Source organism: Micromys minutus (assembly GCF_963924665.1).
Source record: "Micromys minutus genome assembly, chromosome: X".
Lineage (NCBI taxonomy): Eukaryota > Metazoa > Chordata > Mammalia > Rodentia > Muridae > Micromys > Micromys minutus.
Window position 1 is genome coordinate 48,735,376 of NC_137970.1, and position 25,190 is coordinate 48,760,565.

General features: G+C 44.6%; 2 pseudogenes across 2 annotated transcripts; one reads left to right on the forward strand and one right to left on the reverse strand.

The window, feature by feature from the left end:
* The first annotated feature begins 3,161 nt into the window (after nt 1-3,161).
* LOC308414924 (doublesex- and mab-3-related transcription factor C1-like) lies at nt 3,162-12,535 on the forward strand (annotated as a pseudogene). The gene is made up of 8 exons: nt 3,162-3,184; nt 9,155-9,268; nt 9,347-9,504; nt 9,880-9,938; nt 10,237-10,373; nt 11,059-11,116; nt 11,281-11,458; nt 12,426-12,535. The product of its transcript is annotated as a doublesex- and mab-3-related transcription factor C1-like (transcript).
* Nucleotides 12,536-20,277: 7,742 nt separating this feature from the next.
* On the reverse strand, nt 20,278-21,779 carry LOC308414925 (leucine-rich repeat-containing protein 58-like; annotated as a pseudogene). The gene is made up of 2 exons: nt 21,693-21,779; nt 20,278-21,181 (listed from the first exon to the last, which is right to left on the reverse strand). The product of its transcript is annotated as a leucine-rich repeat-containing protein 58-like (transcript).
* Nucleotides 21,780-25,190: the final 3,411 nt, after the last annotated feature.

Below are 25,190 nucleotides of genomic sequence, written 5' to 3' on the forward strand. Positions count from 1 at the left end.
ACACACACACACACACACACACACACACACAAGACCAAGCTAACTAACATGAACATGCATTGTTTATAAACTACAAAGGTGTAACCACTGGTCAGACTACCTGTCTACCAGGAGCTGAAGCTTCTAATCCTCTTCTAGGTTGGTGAAGCTGAGCCCTGTTTGTGAGGTTATACTGGGATATATACTAGGATATATATATATATACTAGGTTATACTTGATAAGTTATGACACAGATCTCAGCTTCACAACTGAGGATGGGCCTATTATAGTTAGCTTTTTGTCAGCTAGACATGGCTAGGGTTATCTGGTAAGAGGAAACCTCAGTTGGGGAAATGGTTCCATCAGCACTGGCATGATGCATATTTTCTTGATTAACTTGTGATGATGGAAGGCCCAGTCCACTGGGGCAGTTCTGTCACTAGGCCAGTGGCCTTGTGTTATGTGAGAAATAGGATGAATGAGCCATAAGAACTAGGCAATAATCATCCTTTCTCTATAACCTCTGCCTCAGTTCCTGTCTCTTTCAGTCAATTCGGTAAACGACCCTAAATTGTGCGATGAAACAGGCCCTTTCCTCCCCAGCTTCTTTAGGTCCATGGAGTTATTCACAACAAGAGGAACCCAGCTATCACAGGGCCCAAGTCAGTAGACTGAGGACTGGTGAGGACAGATGATGCCCAGACCTGAAATGTGCCACAGAAAGGATGTATTGAAGTCGCTGGTGTTAACACCATGGTCAACCATCAGCATGGATCTGACTGTATTGTGAACCAACTGGGAGACATATCTCTGGATATGTCTGTGAGGATATTTCTCGAACCATCTTCCTGAGGATAGGTGGACTGTCTATGAGTGTAGACTATGTCATTACATGGACCGTGTTTCAGGGTTCAATAAAAAGGGAACAGAAATGCCAGCATTACCTTCTCCATGAGGTTCATTTTCCTAGCTGTGAAAACTGGGAGAGTTTTCTACTCCTGCCACAGTGAATTCTGCTACACACTCTCTTCCAGGATGGATTCTACCATATTAAAAATATATATTTATTTTAGTATATGAAAACACTGCACCTATCTTCAGACAAACTACAAGAGGGCATATTGAGCCTATTACAAATGGTTGGGAGCACCATACATTACAGTGGCTGGGAATTGAACTCAGGACCTCAGTGCTCTTAATCACTGAGCCACCTCTCCTGCCCCAGGTGTGTACCTTTTACTCCATGAGCCAAGATACAGATTCTGTGAGCTATTTTTGAAATCATTGACGTACATGCGCAGTAACATGATCTCCAAAGAGTCTCTCCCTCTGGGTTTCGCCCTAGCTGTTCTACAGGAATTGAGAGTAAGGGTTTGGGAATGTGGAAGGCTGCTGCTTATGCACTAACTCTGAGAGGATCTTACCCCTCCCAGGATGTGAGGAGAAGGGTCATCTGGCCCAGCCAAGCATATTTTAACTCCATTAGTTTAAAGTCTACAGGAGACTATGTTATTTAGAGGGGGAAGGCGTTTTGAGTTTTTCTATAGACTGTTTATGTTCTCTTACAGGGAAAACACAGTTCATAGTTCAGTTAATCTGCCTGGCTGCTCCTCCACCTTAGGGTAAAAGATCAGCTGTGCTCTGTCCTCCCTTGCAGCTTGCCCTGAGGAGACTGTTACAGTAACTTCCAAGGTTGCAGTAGGAAGTTAAGAAACCCTAATTACATGGCCTGAAACCTTGCATAGTTGGAGGCAAGGTTACTTTTTTGGGGGGTCTCTTGTCTTGTGGAGCTCTGAATGCCTGGCTACTGTTTGTGAGCCTGAAGTCTAAAGAACCTTTAGAGCCTCTGGAGATTTTTTGTGTGTGTGTGTGCCCCACCCCATTCACAAACAGTGTTCAAGATTTTCAGCTATGAAGCTTGCTTAAAGTACAAGGGTCCTGGCTGTCTGGCAGTCTGTGGATAGAGCCGCCATCTGTGAGATGTAACTCTCTTGAGTGGAGACTGCATTGCAACAAATGTCCCACCCTAGTCAATGATCGAACATGATCACTTTGGGGGCAGGCAGAAAGATTCTATCTCTTTCCCTCCCAGGTATTCCCACCCGCATCACCAAAGTATCAACCCCAGTTGATGTGAGTTCGGAATGTGAAAGAAATTTCACGAAGTCAAAGAACATTGTAAAGTATGCTAGCATTTATTTCAACATCCGTGGACAAGATTCTTTGTAAAGCAGGGACCTGGCAGCCGGAAGTCCTGATCACTGTGCATGGCCCCGTTGTCCAGGACTCCCGTGGTCTCAGCCTTGGGTCGAACGGCGTCCTCGCCTAAGGAGGAAACAGACAGACAGGTGGACCTTTAGAATGCCTGCTGGAACCGAGAGGAGGACTCGGATCCTGTGTAGGGCAGAGCAAGGGAGACAGCCTGGCTAGCTGTGAGTGGAGAGACAGGCAGGGCTGACTCGGGGTCCTCACCTGAAGAACTTGGTCACGCGGGCCAGAGCTTTCTGGACGCGGTCCCTCCAGGACCTTCTCGGAGGAGCTGGCTCATTGGTCTCTCTTGGGTCGTTGGATGGGTTCTCCATGGTGTGAGCAATGTCCACACTGTCCTGGGACATTTGTATGACATTTCTCACGACCTGAAACAGAGTGTTAAGGCCACGTTTAGTCCCAACATGGCTGCTGTCCACACCCCATTTGGCTACAGCTGGTAGAGGTGCTGAGGATCTTAAGAGGGTTCCTGCCTTGTTCAGACCCCAGCCCCTGGAGGGTCCACCAGCCCACATCGTATGAGACTTACCGGCCCAGTAGGTGGAAAAATGGGGATCAAGATCATGGTTCCAACAGCCCGTGTGATGGCTCCAGGGACACCTCACTCCAGGAGTTCTCTGCACAGATCTGCTGAGCTACCCACTCTGCTGGGTGTGGAGCATCTGGCCTGCCCCCTCCTTAGCTCAAACCCCGCCCTGTCAGCAGCCCACACCCCGCCCCTCCATAGTTCTCAGCCCCAGTTGCTTGGTTCCTCCCTGTCTCGGGCAGTACATTGTGCTCAACCAGTGGATACATTTCTCGTGGCCTGTGTCCTAAATCCCGCCCCTCCGAACTTTCTCGTTACTTGTCTGCTTTTCTTCTTCACTCTGGACTTCTCAGCAGCCTGAACACAAGTTCCCCGGCTGAACTGAAAATGCCGAGGCCTTCAGGTTCACGGTGAGTGGTCCTTCCGTGGGGTTTCCACAGACAGAAGTGCTCTTGAGGCCTGTCTGTGGTCTCGTTTAGTTAGGACTCTGATGTTTCTCGTGGCTCTCAGGAGCTGCAGCGTCCTAACGCTTTCTAAAAGCCCGGAGTCCGTGCTGAGCATGATGCCCTGAGGCCCGAGGGACTGGTCTCTAGCCTTTCTCCCTGAAGAGGTAGCTCTCTGCAGGTCCTGCGCATGACTGCTCCTGTGTGACTCCTTCTGGTGGGTGATGGAAAATATTTTGGGGTATTGGGAGCTTCCACAATGTGCAGGACAGTCGCCAATGGTCCTGAGATAGGTTTTTAAAGTTCGCAGTTTAATCTTAAATCTATGCCTCATTTTGAGTTACCTCTTTGTGGGCCGTCAGTACCATTGAGGTTTATATGCTTTTAAAAAATTAGTTAATTGGCATCGACTTTATTTTCCTGTGCTGTTTCCTAATATAATTACTGTAGAGGTTTTTCAGTGATGCTTGTGGTCTTCCTTTGAATTCACTGGTGTATTTTCTGTCCTAAGGTGACTCCATACTGTCGCGCTTACCTCCATGTTGTGTACTAATGGTTTATTTCTGGAGTTCCCTCCTTCACCTTTGTCCTCTTCGAAATGCAATCAGCCATTTTGGGTCCTACGCAGTGCTGTAGAACTTTGAGCAATAACTTTCCTCTTGTTAAGAATGGTTTTAGTGAGTGACAATCCTGACCTTTTGATGTTTTGATTGAAGAGCTTCATACTTTTATTTTAATTCTCAGCCAGATTTTAATAATTTTCTCTAATCGACTCTTTCAGTGATTGTGCCAATATTCTCAAGAGATACTTCGTCTATTTTACTGTTAGTGAACATGCCATTTAAAAATATTCTGTTTGCATTAATTTGTTTCTAGTTTATTGACATAAGAGTTGGTTTTGGTATACTATCATATTTTCATTTGTGACTACCAGGAGATGACTCTTTTTAGGTGGGGAATATTTCCTATGTAAAATATTTTTAAATTACCCTTTACAAATTTAATATGTATATTTTATCAATTCTTTCCCATCCCAGTACCTCCCAGATTCTTCCTCCCGTGTATAGTTTTGTTTGCATATGGTGAAAATCTGGAGAAATATTCTGCCACATTTCTAATGTATTGACAGGCAGATCCTGTTTTTCTATTATTATGTTTTCTGTAACACATACAACCTAGATTATATATCAAGAAAAGTGGGAGTATTTCAGAGAAGAAGGGAATGTACACAGTTTAAAAGTAGAGTAACAGAAAAATAGCAACAAATATTGCATGTTTTGTTTGTGTGGAATCAATTTTCAACTGTAAATGTTTATAAGTGTGTCTATGACATGAAAATGCAAAGGGGATCTTTGCCTGTCGAGAAAGAGGACTGGATGGAGAGTGATCAACAGTGCAACAGAGGTGAATATGAGCAATATAAAATAGTATTGTTTTGTGAAAATGGCATAATACCCATCATTTTTACGTTAAATGGTAATAAAATAACAATCAAATCATAACAAGTAGTAGAAAAGAATTGACTTGTCAGCATCAAGCATTTACAGCAGCCTTTCTTTTCCACAGGGATACATTATTGAATTGAGAATATTTCCTTATATTCCCAAATTATCACACTTTTGTATTGGATTTTAATCATCTGTGGAATTTTTATGTTATTAAATAGCCTCCTGTCACACATCTTCCTAACTACTCCTCTTCTTTTATCCCATTAGGACTGTAAAATTTATCCATGGGTTTCTTTCCTTCCCTTCCCTTCTTTTCCCTTCCCTTCCCTCCCCTCCTCTTCTTCCCCTCTTTTTCTTTCTCCCTTTCTCCCTCCCTTTCTATCTCTGTCTCTATCTCTCTCTGTCTGTCTCTGTCTCTCTGTCTCTGTCTGTCTCTGTCTGTCTCTGTCTCTCTGTCTGTGTCTCTCTGTCTCTCTGTCTCTCTGTCTCTCTGTCTCTCTGTCTCTCTGTCTCTCTGTCTCTCTCTCTCTCTGTCTCTCTGTCTCTCTCTCTCTCTCTCTCTCTCTCTCTCTCTCTCTCTCTCTCTCTCTCTCTGTCTCCAGGTTTTTACTGTGTAGCAGATGCTGTCTTGGAGCTCATAGTGTGGCCCTGTCTGACCTGGTCTCCAGCCTATACGGATCCTCTTGCTACAGCTCCCTGAGTTCTAATATCACAGGAATGCACCACCAGGCCAGCTTCATTTGTGGTATTTAAATGTCAAAATGGGGACTGAGTGACAGCTCAGAAATTATGAACTCTTGAAGGGGATCAGGGTTCATTTCCTAGAACTCCCATGGTGACTCATAACTCCATACAACTCTAGTTCCAGGGAATATGATGCCCTCCTCATCTTCAGGCTCTATTCGTGGGGTTCACATACATACGTCCTTGTAGCACATGCATACACAGATAAAAATAAATAAATAAATAAATCTAAGAAAAAATATACAGGTAAAATGGCCTTGCATTCCTAGACTAAACTATGTTCTGAATATTGAATCACATACTGATTCAAACTGCTAAAATTTCATGGTGAAGGTTTGTGTTATATTTGTGAGTGATGGTGGCTTGTAACATTTCTTGTGCTTTTAAAATTCTTAATGTTTTTTTCATTGATTCTTGGAGAATTTCATTTAATGTATTTTGATCACATTTACCCCCCAATCTCCCCCTTAACTTCTTCCAGATGTACCCTTACCTCCCCATTTCCCTACCTCTCCAACTTCTTGTCTTTTTGTTGTTGTTAGATTTACTATTTATGTGTATGTATGTTGAGCTTTATGCATGTGTGTGTTGATGCCCATAAAGGCCAGAAGAGTATGTTGGATCCCCCTGCACTGTTGTTACAGGTTATGAACTTCCTATTGTGAATTCTGAGATTTGAACTTGGGTCCTCTGCAAAAGCAGCACATTCTCTTCACTGATGAACTATCTCTCTATTACTATTATTTTTAAAAATTAATAACCTGTTGATTCCAATTTTTGGTCTCCACATACCTCTGGGTTTAGGGCCACCTACTGGATCATGGTGAACACGAGTAGTCACACCCTCAGGCACCCTCACACCATAGGAGGTCAGGGACCTCTATGGAAGAGTTAGGGGAAGGATTTAAGGAACTGAAGGGTATGACAACCCAATAAGAAGACCAACAGTGCCAATTAACCAGACCCCTCAGAGCTCCCAGAGACTAAGCCACCAAACAGAGACCATACACAGGGTGGTCTGAAAGCCCCCAGCACATATAGGTGCCTTGTCTGGCCTCAGTGGGAGAGGATATACCTAATCCTATAGAGATGTGATGCCCCAGGATAGGGGGATACCTGGAGGATTCACCCTTTCAGAGGTGAAGAGGAGGGGGAATGAAGGGAAGAACTCTGAGAAGTGGGAACTTGGAGGGGAGGCAATATTTGGGATGTAAATAAAATAATTGGTTAATTAAAAAAGTCCTGACTCTCCCTTTTCCAGAAGCCATCAACTGTCCAGAGCTTCTCAGTTACATGTGTGGGCTCATGAATTCCTTCCTACTTCATAGTAAAATGTTGACTTAATTTTATGCAGGTCTTGTGTATGCAATCACAGCTGCTGTGAGTTCACTAGTGCAGCTGTCCTGTCATGTTCTGACAACATTATTTCATTCTTGTCCTCTACCACCACTGTTTCTTATGGTGTTTCCTCCCTGTGTTCCAGGACAGTGTCACAGCCTTGGGGAGGTGGTATGACATAGATGTCACATGAACATGAGGTTCAGTACTCCATAATCACTTGTTTTCTGTACCTTGACCAGTTATGAGTTTCTGAGTTAACCACTAGCCACTGTTCAAAGACACTTATCTCATGAGGTTTGGGGGCTGCACTAATCTACAGGAAGAAATGTACAAATTTAAAGGGCAAGTGGTACTATGTTCATTTAGTAAAATAATTGCAGTAGACTCACCTCTGGGACCTTTAAGCTCCCCAGCCTGGGTTCTTGGCCAGATTGGCAGTCCTTATATCCAACCGGAAAGCAGTTATCCCCATAACTTTTTTTTTACTATTGTACTCAGGGACATCTCTTTCCCTGGTGATCAGTGCAGTTCACAGGGTTCACAGCTCGGTAAGAATGTTGACAATATGTTCCTTTCATAAACCTTTTTAGTACCTTTTAGTACTATTCGGGGTATCTAGCAGAGAGGAAGCTTCCTATCTCACTACAGGTGTTGTGGGATTTCTGTTTCAGGGCACCTCAACATGCCTTTATGTGGATATCAAACTCAGCTTGTCAGGCTTGTACAGCAAACATTGTTATGTGATGAGCAATTTCCTGGGCCCAAATGTAAAGAAATAAATCTATTTGTACTAATACTACTACTAGTAGCAACAGCAGCAAGTAGTGTATGTATGTGTGTGTGTGTGTGTGTGTGTGTGTGTGTGTGTGTGTGTATGTGTATGTGTTGTGTAGTGCAAGGATGCACATACACCAGAGCATGCATGTGGAGGTCAAAGGCCAACATTCAGGAATGAGTTCTTTACTTCTGTTGTAGTATCTGGAGATTAAATTTGGGACTCGGGCTCGCTCAACAAGTGCTTTCATCCACTGAGCTATCTTGCTGGTCCCGTTTTCATAAAAGTAATTCTAATTACATAAAATAAATGGGAAAGTTTTATTTCCTGAAAAAATTAGTGCACTGCTGGAAGAAGTAATATCTGCTACTTCTTGGCCAGGGAAAGAAAAATTAGTTCACGATTTTTTTTATTAGTTTAGGTGCTTATTATTTCTATCAAGGCCTAGTAGTATTCCATAGAGTTTCAACAACACCAACAAGAACAACAACAAAATCTGTTAGCCTGAAAAATGCTTGAAAGGAAAGAAGAGTTGTGCGGACAGTAATAATTGAGTGATATCTGGAGATTTGGGAGAAGAATACATTGTTTTTGAAATAGAGTTTCGTAATTTCATCAGTTTGTAGTCCCTACAACAGAGTACAAATGCTCCAGTTTTTCCTTGTCCTTCTCAAGGCTTTTTAATTTTTTTTAGAGAGGAGATACCTTCGTGGAACGAATTGGTACTTCACTATGGCTTTGATTCTCCCACTGGTGATGATTGTTTCTGTGCATCTCTTCCCTTTGTCATTTGTATGCTTGGGAAAAATGATTGTTTCTGTCACTGCTTACATTTTATGTAGACTTTTGTACTGTTTAATTGCGTGTGTATGTTTTGAGATACTGCCTTCCCAGTTAATCCAAAGTGACCTCAAACTCCCAATCCCCTTGCCTCAGCTTCTTGAGTACTGGGATCAAAGGCTTGGGTCCTTACCTCTGAATCAGAAGAATGATGATTTTTTTAGGAGGATGAAGAAAGTATTCAGTATAAAGAAGGAATCAAGAAAATAATCAAAATTAAGGTTAAGCGTGAGAGCAATCTTAATGGAAAGTTAAAAGAAATATGGAATTTATGAAACTACTGGCTGAGAGCATGAGACATAATATCCCATGCTGGAAGACAATTAATGATGTAATGGAGTAAAGTATAGTTATTGTTGAAGATTCAGGACTATTTATGCCTGAAAGTGGATTGTGGGGAATGAAAGTAAGCAGGAAAACTCATTAGCAGGTTGAGCTTCTTGTGGGTCTGTGAAGAGTTTTGTAAACGTGGAACTTCTAGAAAGGAGACTACGTAATTAAGAAAGTCTAGATAAAAGTTGAGGAAGCAATATGAAAAGAAGGGAGTGAACACTTATTTTACTAGTGATCAGAGTGAAGAGGAAAGACACTAGTCACTGAAAATGGGGCTCACTAGGGGCAGAGTAAGTCTCCTGAGAACGGAGGATCGAGGTGCTATTTGACCTCCACTACAGATCCTAAAGCCGTGGAACACAAACATACCCGATGTACTCAGCTGCCATTCTTACTCCACATATAGCAGTAGGAATGAGATCAGAGCTTTCTGGGAGAGCTTGAATTTGACTCCAGAAGACCTATAGGTCTTCTGACTATTTCTATATCCATTGTATCACTATCCAAGTCAGGGAGGAAAAGCATTTCTGCCTCTTTCAGGCCCATAAATGTCAGTGGCGCTGCCTTTTTGTGAGTATCATGTCTGGCAGGGTAAGGGTCAGACATTTTATACATTACTAACCTTGGGCCTTAAATCCTTCACTTCAGGGAACAGCATGGGCTCTTGCCTGTTGTGAGTGCCCCAAAGGAGGAAAAGGATACAAGTCTGAAGAGGCCTCTGGATCAAGGAGTGATAAAGAATATTGCCATCACCCCTAAATTTCACAAGTTTGGCAAGAGGTTTTCTGTTGAAGCAGAAAAACGCAGTGAGTGTCTTTGGCTGGGGAAGAAACCCAAGTTTAGGAGGAGGAGGGAGCATGAGAAATTGTGTCAGCATCCCTGTTTTGATTTTGTAGTGTGACAGTGACAGTCATGCATCATATTGATATTAGGAATTAGATGCTTTGGAGAAATGTCTGTTTAAGTACTTTGTTTATGTTTTATTTAGGTTTGTTTTGGGGACACTATGTTGCTAGTTAGCCCAAAGTGTATAGACTCCCTAGTGGGCATTCACTAGAAAAAGAAAGTTATCCCAGAGCTGGGAAAGATACATAGTGTGATAAAACCTCCAGAACATGGCTGGAATATTTGCAATGATGGGGGCAGTGAGGTTCATCTAAGCTCTACCTGGTGTTTTGCAGAGAGGAAGGAGAGAATTGCGCACATGCATGAGACCAGGCCCCACAAATCCCCACAGGAGGTAAGGAGACTGTTGATTATGGGAGGTGCTTCCAGAAGCTACTTCCCAGAGCCCCTGTACTGTCCCCTAATGACATATGTTCCATCCCCAAATCTACCATGATCTCCCATGACACCTTGGGATTAACATCTTCCTGCATTTCAGTATGAACTGAAAATTAAAGGTAAGCCTCACTGATCTTCAAGGTCTTAAAGCTCTGACATCCTGGGTTGCTGTGCTCAGCTTTCAACACGTCTACTCTCATCCAGTTAGGCTTGGTCTTTTACTCAAATTTCTACTGTTGTTTCCACTCCTTTAGAGTTCTCAAGGCACCCTGATGAGCAGCAAGCGGCCGCACCAACATTCCATTATGCCTTACACTCCAGTGACCTGGCAGCAGCAATCCGTGATTTCTTTTTCCCCGGAGCCCCGTGGTCCCTATGTCAGGCCCAAAAGGTGAGTTGAAAAAGATTCAGACATGTCAGGTCACATAGCATTCTGTGTTCAACACTGTGGTTGATGCCACAGGAGGTGGATGAATTAGTATTTTGTTTTTCCAAGAATATGATCTAGATTACTATGATTAGTAGAATTATTCCGGGAAACAAGTATACATTAATAACACTGACAACAGGGCTAGAAGAGCGCCTACCACTCAGTCAGCCTTCACTACGCTTGGTGTATTACTCAATATTACCACAAATGGACATGGGAAAGATCATGTTGAGATGTGAGGTCATGAGAGGGATGGGCCATAGAAGCCCTGAAGAATGCTGGAGGTCAGCAGAGAAGACTATCAAGTGAGGACTGGACAAAATGAAGGCAAGAGTCAGTCCCTCAAAAAGGAGGTTATCCACATTTTTCCAGACGCTTTGCAGATTAGAGAATAGTCACTTTGGATTCCTCATCATCTTCAAGGTAGCCCTGGGAGGAAAGATAGGTATAAAATGGGGTCTCGAGGAAAATATAAAAGTTTTAAAAGGAAACAGTCTAAGAGGGTGCCAAGGTCAAAAAGACCAACACTTTCAAGTCATTAAGATTTTCCTAGCCCAATGTCCAAAGCCCTCCTCCTCCAAGTGTTCTGGTAACAGTACTGTACAAGAGGGTTTAATCCCCCGGCCTCTCCTCTTCTTGTTTCTAGATACTCAAGTGTGATTGTGCAAAACCGTGCCATCTCTGGGCCTCATCTGCAGCCACAGGTCCTGGAAAAGTAGGGGGTCCAGGTCCCCTGGAGGGAACGAGCTTAGTGGATGGGAAGAGCAAAAGGCTGTGGGGCCTGTTGCTGGAAGGAGCTGGGCACATGGGCAGGTGGGAGGAGGTGTGGTTCCCAGTCTGACTTTCTCTAACCTCATTTCCTTTGCAGGTCCCTAATACCAACAAGCAGGATCCTATTGCTGCTGCCTTAGAGTGGAAGAGGAAGCTGGAGGCTGCTGAGGCTCTATTGGCTCTGAGAAACTCTCCTATGCCTCCCCCTGCTTCTGCCTTTGCACAGCAGGGTGTCAACATGCCAAACAGCTATATTCCTGGACATGGACCACAAGGTGGGAAGGGTTGGGAAGGTGGAGGGGTTGTGGTGATTTGGTGGAACCTGGGAACGTTGAGTTTGAACTGTCTTGGCTCAGACATTAAGTTCCCCAGTCTGACTGAGGAGATGATTCCAGGCTTTGCTCAGAGGATCTTCAGTTGGCATCAGTTGCTCAACAGCTAATAGGCAGTGTCTGACCTCAAAATAAAACAAGCCTATCACCATCACCATAGCAACAACAACAGCATCAACAACAACAAAGCCCAGTAGCCAAGGGCCCCCAACATGGCCAGGTCTTGTGTGAGTTCAAGAGCATATCAAGTAGAAGGAATAGAAGTAGGTACAAAGACTCCCAGCCCAGGTCACCATCCCAGTTCACTGTCAACTGAGGAGGCCTGGGAGGTCATGCATAGGAAGGAATGGTCTGAAAGAAAACGAGGGTGTGGTGATGACTTCAGAGCAATTTATGTATGGATGTGTAGCCTAGGAGTCTTCCAGTCATGAGTTCAGAGGAGAATTCCATAGCTGGAGACGCTGGGAAGGAAGGCTGAGTCCTCATGACAAAACAAAACAATGACAACAACAAAGAAGAGCAGCCAGATGAAGGGTGTTAGTGGGAAGCCACTTTGGGTGGTGGACATACTGGAATAGAGCGATGAATGAAACTGGAGTCCCTGCTTCTCACAGAGGTCTAGAAGAACTGGTGATGTAGGCTGGGCCAGGAAATCTTGGGGGAGCGGTATGAGGAGGTGCCGAACTTCCCTTACACAGAGAGGATTGTACCTATTGACCTCAGGTTTGACAAAGTGCAATTTTGGTGACTGTGACCCAGAAATGGTGGAGTCCAGATCAGGGATCATGGGGTGTGCCTGCTCCTGGTTTCAGGGGAAAATCTTAGATTGGGTGTGGCACAAAAGTGTGAGGGATTGCTGGATGGTGACACATGTGTGATTTGGCTTTGGTCTCTCCTTTCCTGCTTTCAGGTTCTGCTGGAGCGAGGGGGCTGCACCGTAATAGCCCCTACCTGCCGCCACAGTCGGCCAACTCGTTCTCTCTTACTGGAAGTCTGGACTGCATGTCCTTCTTCACCTAAGAGACCTGAGTGGGAGGTCTCTCTACAGCACTACCTATTTAGTATCCTGTCTTATGCCTACAGTGAAAGGGTTTTTATTTTTATTAATATTGAGAGGAATTGTCATTTAGACAGCATGGCCTTGATTTAGTATACCGCTCACGATGATTTTGAACTCCTGACCTTTTTCTCCACCTCCCAAGTGCTGGGATTATAAGCATGTTCTACCATGGTGTGGCTTTTTGGTTTTCAGGCATTTTATGGGCTTTCAGACTCTTCTTATGGTTTGGGGTGTTTACTTGACTCTGGTTTGATATTGTACCTCCATTTCATTTTCCTTTGGAATAATTGCTTTCTATGCCTTATAGGAAAAACAACAGTATCGTTTGATATAATGTGATCAATCAATGGGATTCTGGGTGGGTTTGTATGCCAGCATTTTAATTGGCCCTGGTATTGTACACATCTAGGCACACCCTGTATGTAACCATCTGTGTGGAGTCATGAAGACTTCACACTGTGTCTGAACAAATGTGTGTGAACAAGTAATAAACACTAGTAGGCACAGAAAAATATGACTTGTTTGTAAAACAGCAAAAGACAAATGTCAAGGGAAGTTGGTGACCTCCACCAAGTCCACGAGTTACCTAGTCATTTTTTAAATTAACTCCTGAAGGAAAGTTCAAATGTTGATGCAGCAGATATCAGCCAAAAGTCATTCTAAAAAGCACCCTTTATTTGATACCCAGGGTAAGACATAGAAGAATCGATAGGAACATTTTTAAAGCCTGAATGTTCAGAGACTTGTGTTAAAGTTCCAAACACGTGAACTGCAGGGCCCACCAGGCAGACAGCTAACTAACTGGATATAGCTCGATGTAGACATTTTATTACAATTTTACGACTTTCCCGTATTTCCTGTCTCATTAAAAAGAATGAGGATCTCACTATGAAGTGTCAGGTGGCCTTGTATTCACTGTGGACCTTGAGTTCCTCTCCAAGGATCTTGCTGTGATCTCTCTGACTCGGCCTCTAACTTGTATGTATTAGAGTGTCGGAATTCCTTCCAGTCCCTGTTACAGTACTTGTTTGATTGTGATGCCATCCAACCTCCACGATTTCTTTAATCTCTGGGGTCTGAGAGGTCAGGCTGCTTCTATTCCCTGTCTAATGGCGGTGAAAGCAGCATGTAAAAAACTGAACATTTGCATAAGTAAGCTGGGCTCACATCCATCACATACCCCCCCCCTTAAATCCAAAGTTTGTCATACTCCAGTGACTGCTGAATGTGTCTCCAAATTCCTGCAGTAATATGATGTCAAAATCACACCTGGTTTCCACAGATGAATTAAGTAAAAGGGGAAATTATTTTGGTAGAAGAACAAGACCCTAAAAGAAGGAAGACAACAGGAGTAACACAATATGCATTTGAGGAAGGAAAGAGACCAATGTCCTTGCACCCTGTTACTTTTTAGAAGCCTGGTGCCTTTAATCAGGGGTCTGCAGACCTCGAATTCTCCCTTCCAAGTGTTTCATAATTAATGAGTCTCTAGCTGGGGTATTTTACTTCTCTTTCTGTATCTGTATCAACGTTCAGTGTTACACTTTCTGGTGGCACATCTCCCTTTGTCATGCCCTGTCACAATTCACAGGTTTATAATCTCCCTTCGGTTCTGTTTTGACTCTCATATTTTCCATGGCATCGGTGATTAGATCTGAACATACCCATCATTTCAGGGCTCCCGTAGAATTGTTCAATGTGATCAGGGAATGTTAAGGTAAAGGCAACTATGCGGTCATACAGGTCAAACACAGGCTTTCTAGGGAAAGAGAGTTCCAGGCATTAAGTTCTCTGTGCCTTCTCTCTTGCTGAATTCATAGTTCCAAAAGGTGAATGAACTCCCGAGTCGAAGAGAGGTTTATAATTCAGACTGCCTCTATAGGTACCACATAAACGTGAATAATGGTGAGATGTTGAAAATAATTAGGGCTTGAAAAATTCTGATTACGCATGTTTCTCTCATTTACAGAATAGTGGACAAGATAGAGAGCTCATAGATTTTAGGTTATTGTAGTTATTGCCTTTGTATAGGAATGACTTGCAAGGGTCTGCTTTAAATTAGATATATTCTTTATTTACTTTTCAAATGTGATCCCCTTTCTTGGTTACGCCTACTGAATCCCCCTATCCCGTCCCCTCTGCTTTTATGAGGGTGCTCCCCACCTACCCACCCACTTTCTCTTCCTCCCCACCCTGGCATTTCCCTACATTGGGCATTGAGTCTTCCCAGGACCAAGGGCCTCTCCTGCCAATGATACCAGACAATGCCATCCTCTCCCAAGTGGCTTGAAGTTTAGCAGTTAACTGCTGAGGTCCAGGAAAAGCCTTCCCAGCAGTCCACTGCTTCCCATGTCTGTCCACAAGGTGAACCCAGAGTAGATTCTATTACCATTCTCCTGCCTCCAGTGCATATGCAGCAGAGGGTAGCATTCTCTCTGACACCCCTCACCGTTAGGAATCTTGTGAGGCAAGAAGCTGAAAGTTGAGTCACCTTTTGGAAGTGGTACTGAAATATTTTGTAGTTTCAGTAAATCTGCTAGTAATCTCTGCCTGCTCTCCAACTGACAAAAGCAGGTTCACATGATGTCTAAATAGAAGTTCTAAAAGTGTTTACCCGAGAAAGTCAGGAGCATAAAAGAGAATGAGATAATGGCAGAAAACTGTGTTGGTTACTAGGAGATTGTACACACAGCAGTGCAGAGTTCACTAGAGCATGAATAGCAGCACCAACAGGAAATGCCCGAGACACGTGAGCACCCCTGGGAGGAGAATGATAAGGTGAGCAAGAGGGGATGGATGAGTAACCAGATGGAGCCCTTGCAGAGAGAGATGCAGAGGACACTGGAGCGAATCAAGGACTGACTTCAATTCAGCTGAGTAGGTGCTGCACACAGTTCTAAGTGTCTACTAAATGGGTAAAAAGCAAGCTCAGCATGTCCTCCACTCTCTTTGGTAGTTCATTTCCTGTCCCCCAAGAGTCGCACTCATGTCTGAGGGAATTACCTAACTAAGAGAAGGTCCAGATGATGAGGCCAATTACACAGCTTTCTTCTTCTCTCCATTCCTGTCATCTCTCAGTTCTTGTAATTGTGCAGTCATGGTCTGTTATCCTTTTGTTTCTCCTGTCTCTGTGGTCTCCCTTGTTGTCTCAAACTGTTTGTCAGCACCCCCACCCCCACTGCATCTGAGAGCTGGAATCCCATGATTGATACTCAGAGGTCTGCACAGACAACACCTGTGAGCTTTTGTCTCTGGTGAGCATGACCCTGTTGGCCTGCTCTCTTGCCCTTTTCTTGACTCACTATTCCCATAGTCCTGTAGTGATTGTGTAGAGCATCTCTCTGATGCACAGAATGCATCCAAGATGCTTAATGCCTTATTCATACTAATGCCTTAAAATGAAAGTCCAACAAGGCCTGAAACCCTTGTTGTCTTCACATCAATTTCTTTTAGTGATATAAGACTTCGTAGTATTTCCAATTCTACACCAAGAAGATCCTGGTTTTGTTTGTTTGTGTGTGTGTGTGTGTGTGTGTGTGTGTGTGTGTTGCATGCATGGTATGAGTATGTTTGCCTCTTATGTGTTATATGCATGTGTATTGATGTTCTTGCCTGGGTATGTGCAAACATGTGTGTGTGTGTGTGTTTATATGTGAATATAAGCTTGTGTGTGTGTGTGTGTGAATATAGGTGTGTGTGTGTGTGTGTGTTGCATGCATTGTATGAGTATGTTTACCTCTTATGTGTTGTACGCATGTGTATTGATATTCTTGCCTGGGTATGTGCAAGTGTGTGTGTGAGTGTGTGTGTGTGTGTGTGTGTGTGTGTGTAAGCCTGAGAACAATTTTGAATGTCTTCTTCTATCATTCTACAAATTATGCCCCCAATACTCAGCTGTGTCCACCACTGACCCTGGGGTTTCCATCTATTTTGTCTGTTGGGAGCATGAACGCAGGTCTTCACACTGCCATAACAAGAATTCCATCTTCTGGGCCACCTTGACCTCCGTAGGTTAGGGGAATGTGGTCTGCAAATATACCATTTCTGTGTTTCACAATACCTCAGTTTCAACATTGACAATCGATATGGTGGGCCAGTGAACTGAGCAGACATTTCTCAACAGAAGTCTATGACTAATAAGTATTTAAAAATAGTTCAGCATACACAGCCATCAGAGAATTGCAAAGTAAATGTACTTTAAACTTCTATATTCCTCAGTGAGAACGGTTATCATGAAGAAAACAAATGACAATTGGTTGAGTGAGGTCATGGGGAGAGAGGAACTCTGACTGTCACCACAAGTATAACCTGATTCAGCCACTGTGGGGATCAGTGTGAAGGTTCCCCAAATGTCTAAAACCATGTTTTTTGTAAATGAGAAACAGAAGCTATATCACTGCTAGGCAAGTAGCCAATATGTCCCATCACAGCGATATTTGCATGTCTGTGTTCACTGTGGCTCTGCTGCTTGATGGCAAGGAAATGAAATGTAGCTGTACATTGACAGGTGAATAAATAATGAAAATATAGTACATAAAAATTACATTTCATTCAGCCGTAAAGCAAAGTGAAATTTACACGAAAATGGAAAGTATTGAAAAACTTCCTACTTTGAGGAAACCCAGTGTAGAAACACAGTAATTCATGTTAATCTCATATGTGGATCCTTTTAATGCACACACAGACACACACACACACACACACACACACACACACAAACACACACACAGGCACACGTGAGTTGGCAGAGAACAGAAAACTAGAAAAGAGCCCACAAAAGGGGGAAAAAAACTTCTAGGAAGAGGATAAGGAAGGTGGTAGCATTCATGTGAAAAGAAAGGGAAAAGGGAATTCTGAGGACTAGATGTGTAAAAGCTGGGACAGAGACAAGGAGCTGGGAAAGATGAACAGGTGTGTGGACAGAGTCCAAGACAGGGAAAGACACATGGAGAGGGCAGAAGGAAGCCTGGTCCCTTACGTCAGATTATACCAGTCTACCAGTAATCATTTATGGGTGAAATATATTGTCTCAAAGGGTATTTCTTTATTTTCTTTTGGTTTTTTATTTTTATTTTTATAAAAGATCTCACCAAATTGTGATATGGCCTAAAAGAGCCTGATCATTTTGCTATTCCTGACTGGACCATGAGAATAGCTGTTTCCCAGAGAGACATTACCCTGCCATGTTTGCTATGCTCTTCCTTTCTTTAAGGTTTGATTTTATGTGCATGAATGTTTGCCTCTGTCTCTGTCTCTGTCTCTGTCTCTGTCTCTGTATCTCTGTGTGTGTGTATCTCTCTGTGTGTGTGTGTTTGTGTCTTGTGTGTCTGTGTCTGTGCTTGCATGCATGCATGTGCAAAGAGATACTTGCTCTTTTCTAGGCTTGGTGCCTGCAAAGGACAGAGAGGGAGTCAGGGCCCCTGGAATTGAAGTTGCAGATCATTGGGAACTGCCACCTTGGTGCTTACAACTATACTGGGTCGTCTCCAAGAGCAGCAAGTGTTCTGAATCTCTGAAGAATCTCTCTGGTCACTGTTGTGATCTTCATCTGTGTTGTTTATGGAATGTCATCTGGACGTCTTCCTGTGCCACTGACAGTGATAGGCAGCAAAGACAGATGGAGCTGACTGGACATTTTTTTTTGTCTCAGCCTTGCTACTCTTTCTTGAGATCATGATGGCTGAGGATGGTTATTGTAGCTGGAGCTTCTTACATTTGGTAAGGTAACCAGTGTTAGCAGACATGCCCAGGGTTCTCTGATCTGGTGTCTGCTGAGTGCTCCTGGCACGGATCTATGAGTAATTTAGAAACAGGTTTTCTAAGTGGAATATCATGGCGAGGAGCACATAGTGAAGCAAACCGGTTCATTTGTGGTAGGTTGAAAGGGATTGGTGCAAAGCCAAATATACCTGTCTAGGGTACCCTTTAATTGCATACTTCCTTCATGCCTACGTTTACCAGTTTTTTCTACTGCATTCTTGGAGAACATTGAAGTATTGCTTGGTTTGTGTTTCCTGTTGCTGTCCTACAATATCCAGGTCAAAGACACTCAAGGCAGAAGAGATTATTCCATTACCAATCTCACGGATAGAGAAACCAAAGCATTGTCAGGGGCCTGAGATATTTAACCACAGCACATCCATAACTGGGAAGCATAGAGAGGTGGCTGTTGTTTATTCCCTTTTCTCTGTTTATATAGTACAGGGAGCTAGCCAGGGCAAGGTTATGCCCACAGTTGTCAGAATATTTCATCTCGATTAATCGGATCAAGATAAGCACTCACAGGCTAAAACAGAAGCCATTTTGTTGGTAATTCTAGATTCTGTCAAGGTGATAACACTAGCCAACACAGGTATGAATCCATAAACACAGTAATCCACCCACAAAGCCAGAGACCTCACAAGTCATTCACCTGTCAAAGGCACCACCTCTGAACACAGCTGCCCTGAGGTCCAAAATTATAATTTCTGAGATTTTGTCAGACATTTAAAAGATCCACTGTATAACATTTCTTTGTTAATGTGTGAATTAAGATATTAAAGTTTATGGTACAGGAGCAATTAATATTTTTTAAGAAAGTAGAAATATTTAATCAAGAAGAATGTGGTCCCATCAATTTGAGCATTTTCTGTGAAAATGTTCAGTGTTGCTGAACTAAATGATCTAATTGCAAAGCATTTACAAGCCACCTTTGCTTTTCCCTTGCAGTCTGCAGCTTCCAGATGCTTCCTTGGTGAAATAAACAAAGACTTTATACTGTCTGTCATGCAATTACATTAGCAGTAGAAACATCACTTCTATATATACAGGAAGAACATTTCTAAATCAAAAAAAGAAAGAAAGAAAAATAATAATCTTACTACACTATTCCGAGGACAGGGTGAGGGGACTCACTATTGCAGCGTCTCACAACTGCAGCCCCGAAACTCTCGTGTTCCATTATGTAACACAAACACAAACAAAACCCTGAATTACCCTAGATCTTACCAATATATTCTACTAAAATGAAAATACAATATACAAGAAAAGGGAATACTCGGAGTATACAGTTGGCTCCTAATACAGCACTCTTTAAGAGATCACCTGATGCGCTAAAGCAATCTGGAACTGCTTTTTGGCACTTACCCACGAGGCCAGAACTTTACTGTTTTCTGATGCTTTCTTCGGTGTCCGAAGTCATGCTAGCTCTGAGAACCACTCTGCTGAGGATGAATACACTGGCTCTGCTTCACTCACATGTTGTATAGTTGTAGTTTTTCTTATAACTGTAGAGGACGTCTTGGTTTGGTAAAAAAGAGGAACAAAGCACACACACTTGATGACTAAAACCCACTCCCTTCCATATTGAGACAAGCCTTCATGCATGTAGCCCAGGTTGGCCTCAGATTTACTATGGAGCCCGGGTAAACTTTGAAGTCCTGATCTTCTGCTGCTAACTCCCAATGCTGGTCTGAAGGTTTGCACACCATGTCTAACTCTTTCTCATTTAGTCCAATATTGTAAAATAGGGATTCCCAGACTACTTGTCATTTAGGTTTTTTTGGGGGGGGGGTGGTCAAAAACTACTATTCTGTCTTTTGTGAATAGACAGATCATAACTTAGCCTCAACTCTTACATGGACATTCAAGATGAAAACCCTCAGTTCTCCAATGACCTTCAAGACCCACTCTCTTTTTAAAATCATTTCTGCTCAGTGTTTTAATATTTTTCAATAGCCACTACTGCTCAACCAAGAAGAACTTTCTTCATTCTGTGTGCAGCAACAGTGACTTCATCTTCTGAGTCAGACTCACTCGGGGAGGTGGAGCTGTGTGAGGCAGAGCTGCAGGGGAGGAACATTCTGGAGAACACAGGTAGTGCATGAGGGGGAGGCCGTACTTCCCACAGAAGTCCACAAACTTGATTTGTCTGACACAACAGTCAAAATAGACCCCACCGCACTTTGGGTTTGGACAATTGCTGGCTGAACCCAAGTATCTAAGCAGAGTTCCAGGAAGATCATAGGGAGGGTAAGAAATACTGCGGGTCCTATTGGTCCTTGCAGCTAACTCCAGAAGAGTTGGACGGTCACATGTTAAATCTCTAACAAAATGAACAACCCACAGTTTTCCTCTAAACTCACCTCCTCCAGGTGTATAAGGCTGAGGATCTCTCTAGGCAGGTCTGTCAGCAAGTTATTTTCAGACTGTGAGATGGAAGTGATCGCCACTGTGAGAGTTGTGGAGGCACCCTTTGGATCTTGTTGTCACACAACACCAAGTAATTCAGAGAAGGCAGATTTGCTAATTCTGGTGGGATTTCTTTAATGAAGTTTCCTCCAACGTATAGACATTCTAAACTCATCAAGTTCTGGATCTCGGCGGATTTGCTGTGCAGCTGGTTGGCCCCAGGCTGAGGGTCTGAAGGGCTCAAAGCTACAGCAGCAACTTGCCACAGAGGTTGAACACCTGGAGGCTGCGACAGAGAGGCGACAGGGCCATGGCCTTGGGGAGCGAGCCAGAGCCACTGAGCCGGTTTTGTTCCTGGCCAGCAGCTTGAGCAGGGTGCTCAGCTTCAGCAGTTCGGGGGCCAGAGCCCTGAGCGCTTTGCTGATCAGATCCTGGAGCTGGAGGTGCAGGAAGGCTGCAGGTGGTTGTCTGGCCTCAGCAGCCACAGCAGAGCCTCCTGCGCGCCCCGCCCTGCTCCCAGGCGGCGCCTCCAGCTCCAACTCCAACACCTAGGCCTACATACTGAGGCTGGACCAGCTGAGTTCAGCCTCCAGGAGCCTCCCTGAGCGCGGCCTCCCCCACCTAGAAGGATCCCAGGCCAAGACCTTATTGCAAAGGAAGGTTTGTGGGCTAGAGAGGTGGCTAGGCAGCTAAGAGCACAGGCTGCTGCTTTTCCTGAGGATCTGGGCTTGATTCCCAGCACCCACACGGCAACTACTAAGCATCTACAACAAATTGAATCTCAGAGAGTCCACAAAGGCCTGGGGCTTCTGTTGGTACTGCACTCATGTGGTGGGCAGACAGATATGCGTGCAAACCACAATTACACATTAAGTCAGTCATTATATCTTTAAATGACTTAGAAAACTGGACAAAAACAAAGGAACAATTAGAAACCTAGGAACCTACATGCATCAGTAGGCAATAGTCAAGGGTCACTGCAGTAAAGGAATGAAGATGTGGGTTGTGGCTCAGACCCGTAATCAAACGACGCATATTTGAGGGAAATTAACCATACACAGTTAAACCTGGGGGGGTTGTACATAAGTGTGGGTGAGTGCGTGCCTGCGTGTATGCGTGTGTGCGTGTGTGTGCCTCTGTGTGTGTGTGTGTGTGTGTGTGTGTGTGTGTGTGCGCGCACTCTTCCGTGCACCTATTCATATTGGAGCCAGAAGTGGACTTTGAGTGTCTTGTTCAATCCCTCTCCACCTTCTTTCTTGATGCACAGTAAAATCTCACTGAACATGGATCTGTCCGATTTGCTTAAATGGGCAGGCAAGCCCCTGGGAATGTTAAGTCTCTGCCTCCCCAGTATTGGGATTACAAGATTCCTCCTACACAACCAGCATTTTTATATGTGTTCTGGGGTTCAGACTCTGGTCCTTGGGGTTATTATGTACAGACCGAGTTATTGCTGGCTTTCTTTTCTAGACAGGGATTTTCTGTGCAGCCCTGGCTGTGCTGGAACTATCTCTGTAGACCAGGCAAGCGTCAAACTCAGGGCTCCAACTGCCTCTGCCTCCCCTGTGCAGGGATGAGAGAAGCAGGACAGCAAGGCGCTGGCCTTAGCCCTGCCCTGCTGCACTTCGGAAAGGTCGACAGGGGCTTGGCAAGCAGGTGGTCTGAAAATGCTGGCACGAGGAGACTGGAGGCAGCCCACTTGAACTCCACTAGAGAGCGCAATCTTAGTTTTCTTCAGGGAGTCGCTGGGAGCTTACAGGGGAGAACACGGGTCACTGAAGGGTCAGTAAAGGTCACACAGAGAGCAACCACAAGGTGGCGACAACGACAGCCATCTGAAAGCTTATTGGTCAAGAGAGAGGTGTTGGGTAAAAAAAAAACGAAGATCCTGGATGCTCATTGGCAGGAAACTGAAGTGGGAGGTGGAAGTAAGTGCATCTGCCCTCAGAACTCGAATTCTTGATTCTGACCCGCTGGACTCTGAGGTAACTAGAGGCAGGCATCAAGAATAAGATCTGCGCATTCCCTGTCCTGATTCCCGCCTTTCCCCCGCCCCACCCCCAGTCTCTGGACACCCAATCCCGTCATCTTTCAAGCAAACCTACAGGGGCGAGGCCAGAGAGGCTGCTTGGCCTCCAGGTGCCTAGACGACCCTGCCCCCTCACGGAGCGCTGGCTCCAAGGATTGACAGCAGTGCGATCCTCGGCAGTCTACTGCTACTTTCGACTCAGGTGGGGCAGCAGGTATGACTGAGTTTCCTGAGGCGAATCTGCGCTCTCTGAACTGCCACAGGGTGCTAGGCACCAGGTGGGACTGCAGGAAGGGTAGAATTGTGCTCGGGTGCCACTGGTGAAATGTGGACAAACATCTAGAAGGTTGGCCAGAGGTTGTGTGGTACCTGTTTTCATGACGGTGGAAGACCGGTAGTTTTTAATTTATTTTTTATTTTTATTTTTGCGCACTTGTGTTTTGCCTTCATGTATGTATGTGAGGGTGTCACAAACCCTGGAACTGTAGTTACAGACAGTTGTGAGCCAACACATGGCTGCTGGGAACCGAACCCGGGTATTCTAGACGAGCAGACAGTGCTCTTAGCTGTGGAGCTAACTCTCCAACCCCCAGAGAACATCTTTGTCCTGAGGCAAACAGCTTGCTGGGGAGGTACTATCGCCTAGATATCTCCTGGCTAGAACAGGGAGAGCAATTATCCTGAGAAAAACAGCCCACTGAGGAGGCACTGTCTCCTAGCTATCTCCTCCTGACTTAAACAGGGCACAGCAATTTTCCTGAGAGAAACAGCCCTCGGAGGAGACACGGTCTCCTAGCTAACCCCCCTTCCCCGGGGCCAAAAGTTCTTTTTCAATTGGAGAAGAAAATGATGAGATTCAGAAAATCGAGGATGTAGAAAGACACATAAATGTAAGTGGCCCAAGGTTCTAGAGTAGTGTGCTGCCCTTTAGGATCATTCATGTCTTTGATGTGGTTATGACTGGAGCTGTTCTCTACCTCACCACTCTCCTGCCTCAGCCCCTCATGTACTTGTATTTTCGGGAAGAAGCGGCCAAGCTGGCTTAGGGTGATGATTACATGACTTGATGAGGAGCAAGTGGTCAGTGGTTTGGAGGTGATCAGCGGAACTCTTAAGATTAAGACGGGGCTTGAGGATAAGTTCTAATGGAGGGAGACTGGGGACATATGGCTTTGCCTGAGGCAGGCGGTTAATTCATTCACTTCAATGTGGTTGGTGCCTGAACAGGAGAAGGCTCTAGGGAGACTGTCAGGTATACTCTCATAGGACTGTCAGGATCAGGGTGTACTCTCATAGGACAGTCAGGATCACGGTGTACTGTCATAGGACAGACAGGATCAGGGTGTGCTGTCATAGGACAGTCAGGATCAGGGTGTGCTGTCATAGGACAGTCAGGATCAGGGTGTACTCTGATAGGACAGTCAGGATCAGGGTGTACTCTCATAGGACAGTCAGGATCACAGTATACTGCCATAGGACAGACAGGATGAGGTTGTACCATCATAGAACAGTCAGGATGAGTATATACTGTCATAGGACAGTGAGGATCAGGGTGTGTGGTCATACTAAAGTCAGGGACAGGGTAAACTGTCTTGGGGCTTAAGGAGAGCTGCGCTCCAGGACAAGGTGTGGTTCCAGAGAACTGATTCCTGCAGTGTGTGGGATGGAGGGCAGGAGGATTTTCATCACTAGAGATAGAGTAACTCAAAATAAGTAATAACCCTGGCAGTAGAATTCCAGTGGCCACTTTGGTTGCGTCCCCTAATCCCCAACCATGGACTACAAAATGTGAAGGCAGATATGATGTGTTTCCTCCTGGAATTCTGACTCCAACTGAATCGAGAGTATTGGGGGAATTGATGAGCACTGGCAGGGGCTGGAGGAGGCATCAAATTCTGTCGCAGAGACCTGTTGTTTGCTCTGAAAGTGCCACACCCATGAGAGAATCAGAGACAATTGGGGTGAAGCACATCCCTGCCTCTTCAGGACCTGCAATTGCCACACTGTCTCTTGAGTCTGCTATCAACAGGGGAAGGGTCAGTCCTCTGTCTGTGCGACTAACACGAGTCCTTCAACCTCCTGTGTTAGGTATCCTGGTAAAGCCTTTCCCACTCTTCAGTTCAAGGGAGAAGAGCAGGGGACAAGGAGTAAGAGGCGCCTGGCTTGAGGTCCGAGAGGACTGGCTGATACCCCAGCTCTCCTCTGAGTGCTGTGCAGTGTTGGACAGATTAGACGCCATGGGTGAGTGTCTCTGGCCAAGAAAGGATTAAGGGGGTCACAATTCCGGTGCAGTAAACCCAAGTTCCTCTGTCACCATGAAGACCACTGAACGGGCACTTGATCTTAGGCAAACATTCCCCAGCCCTCAACCTGTCTGTCCCTGAAATGCCCCATCAGGAGAGGGATCTCATGTTTAG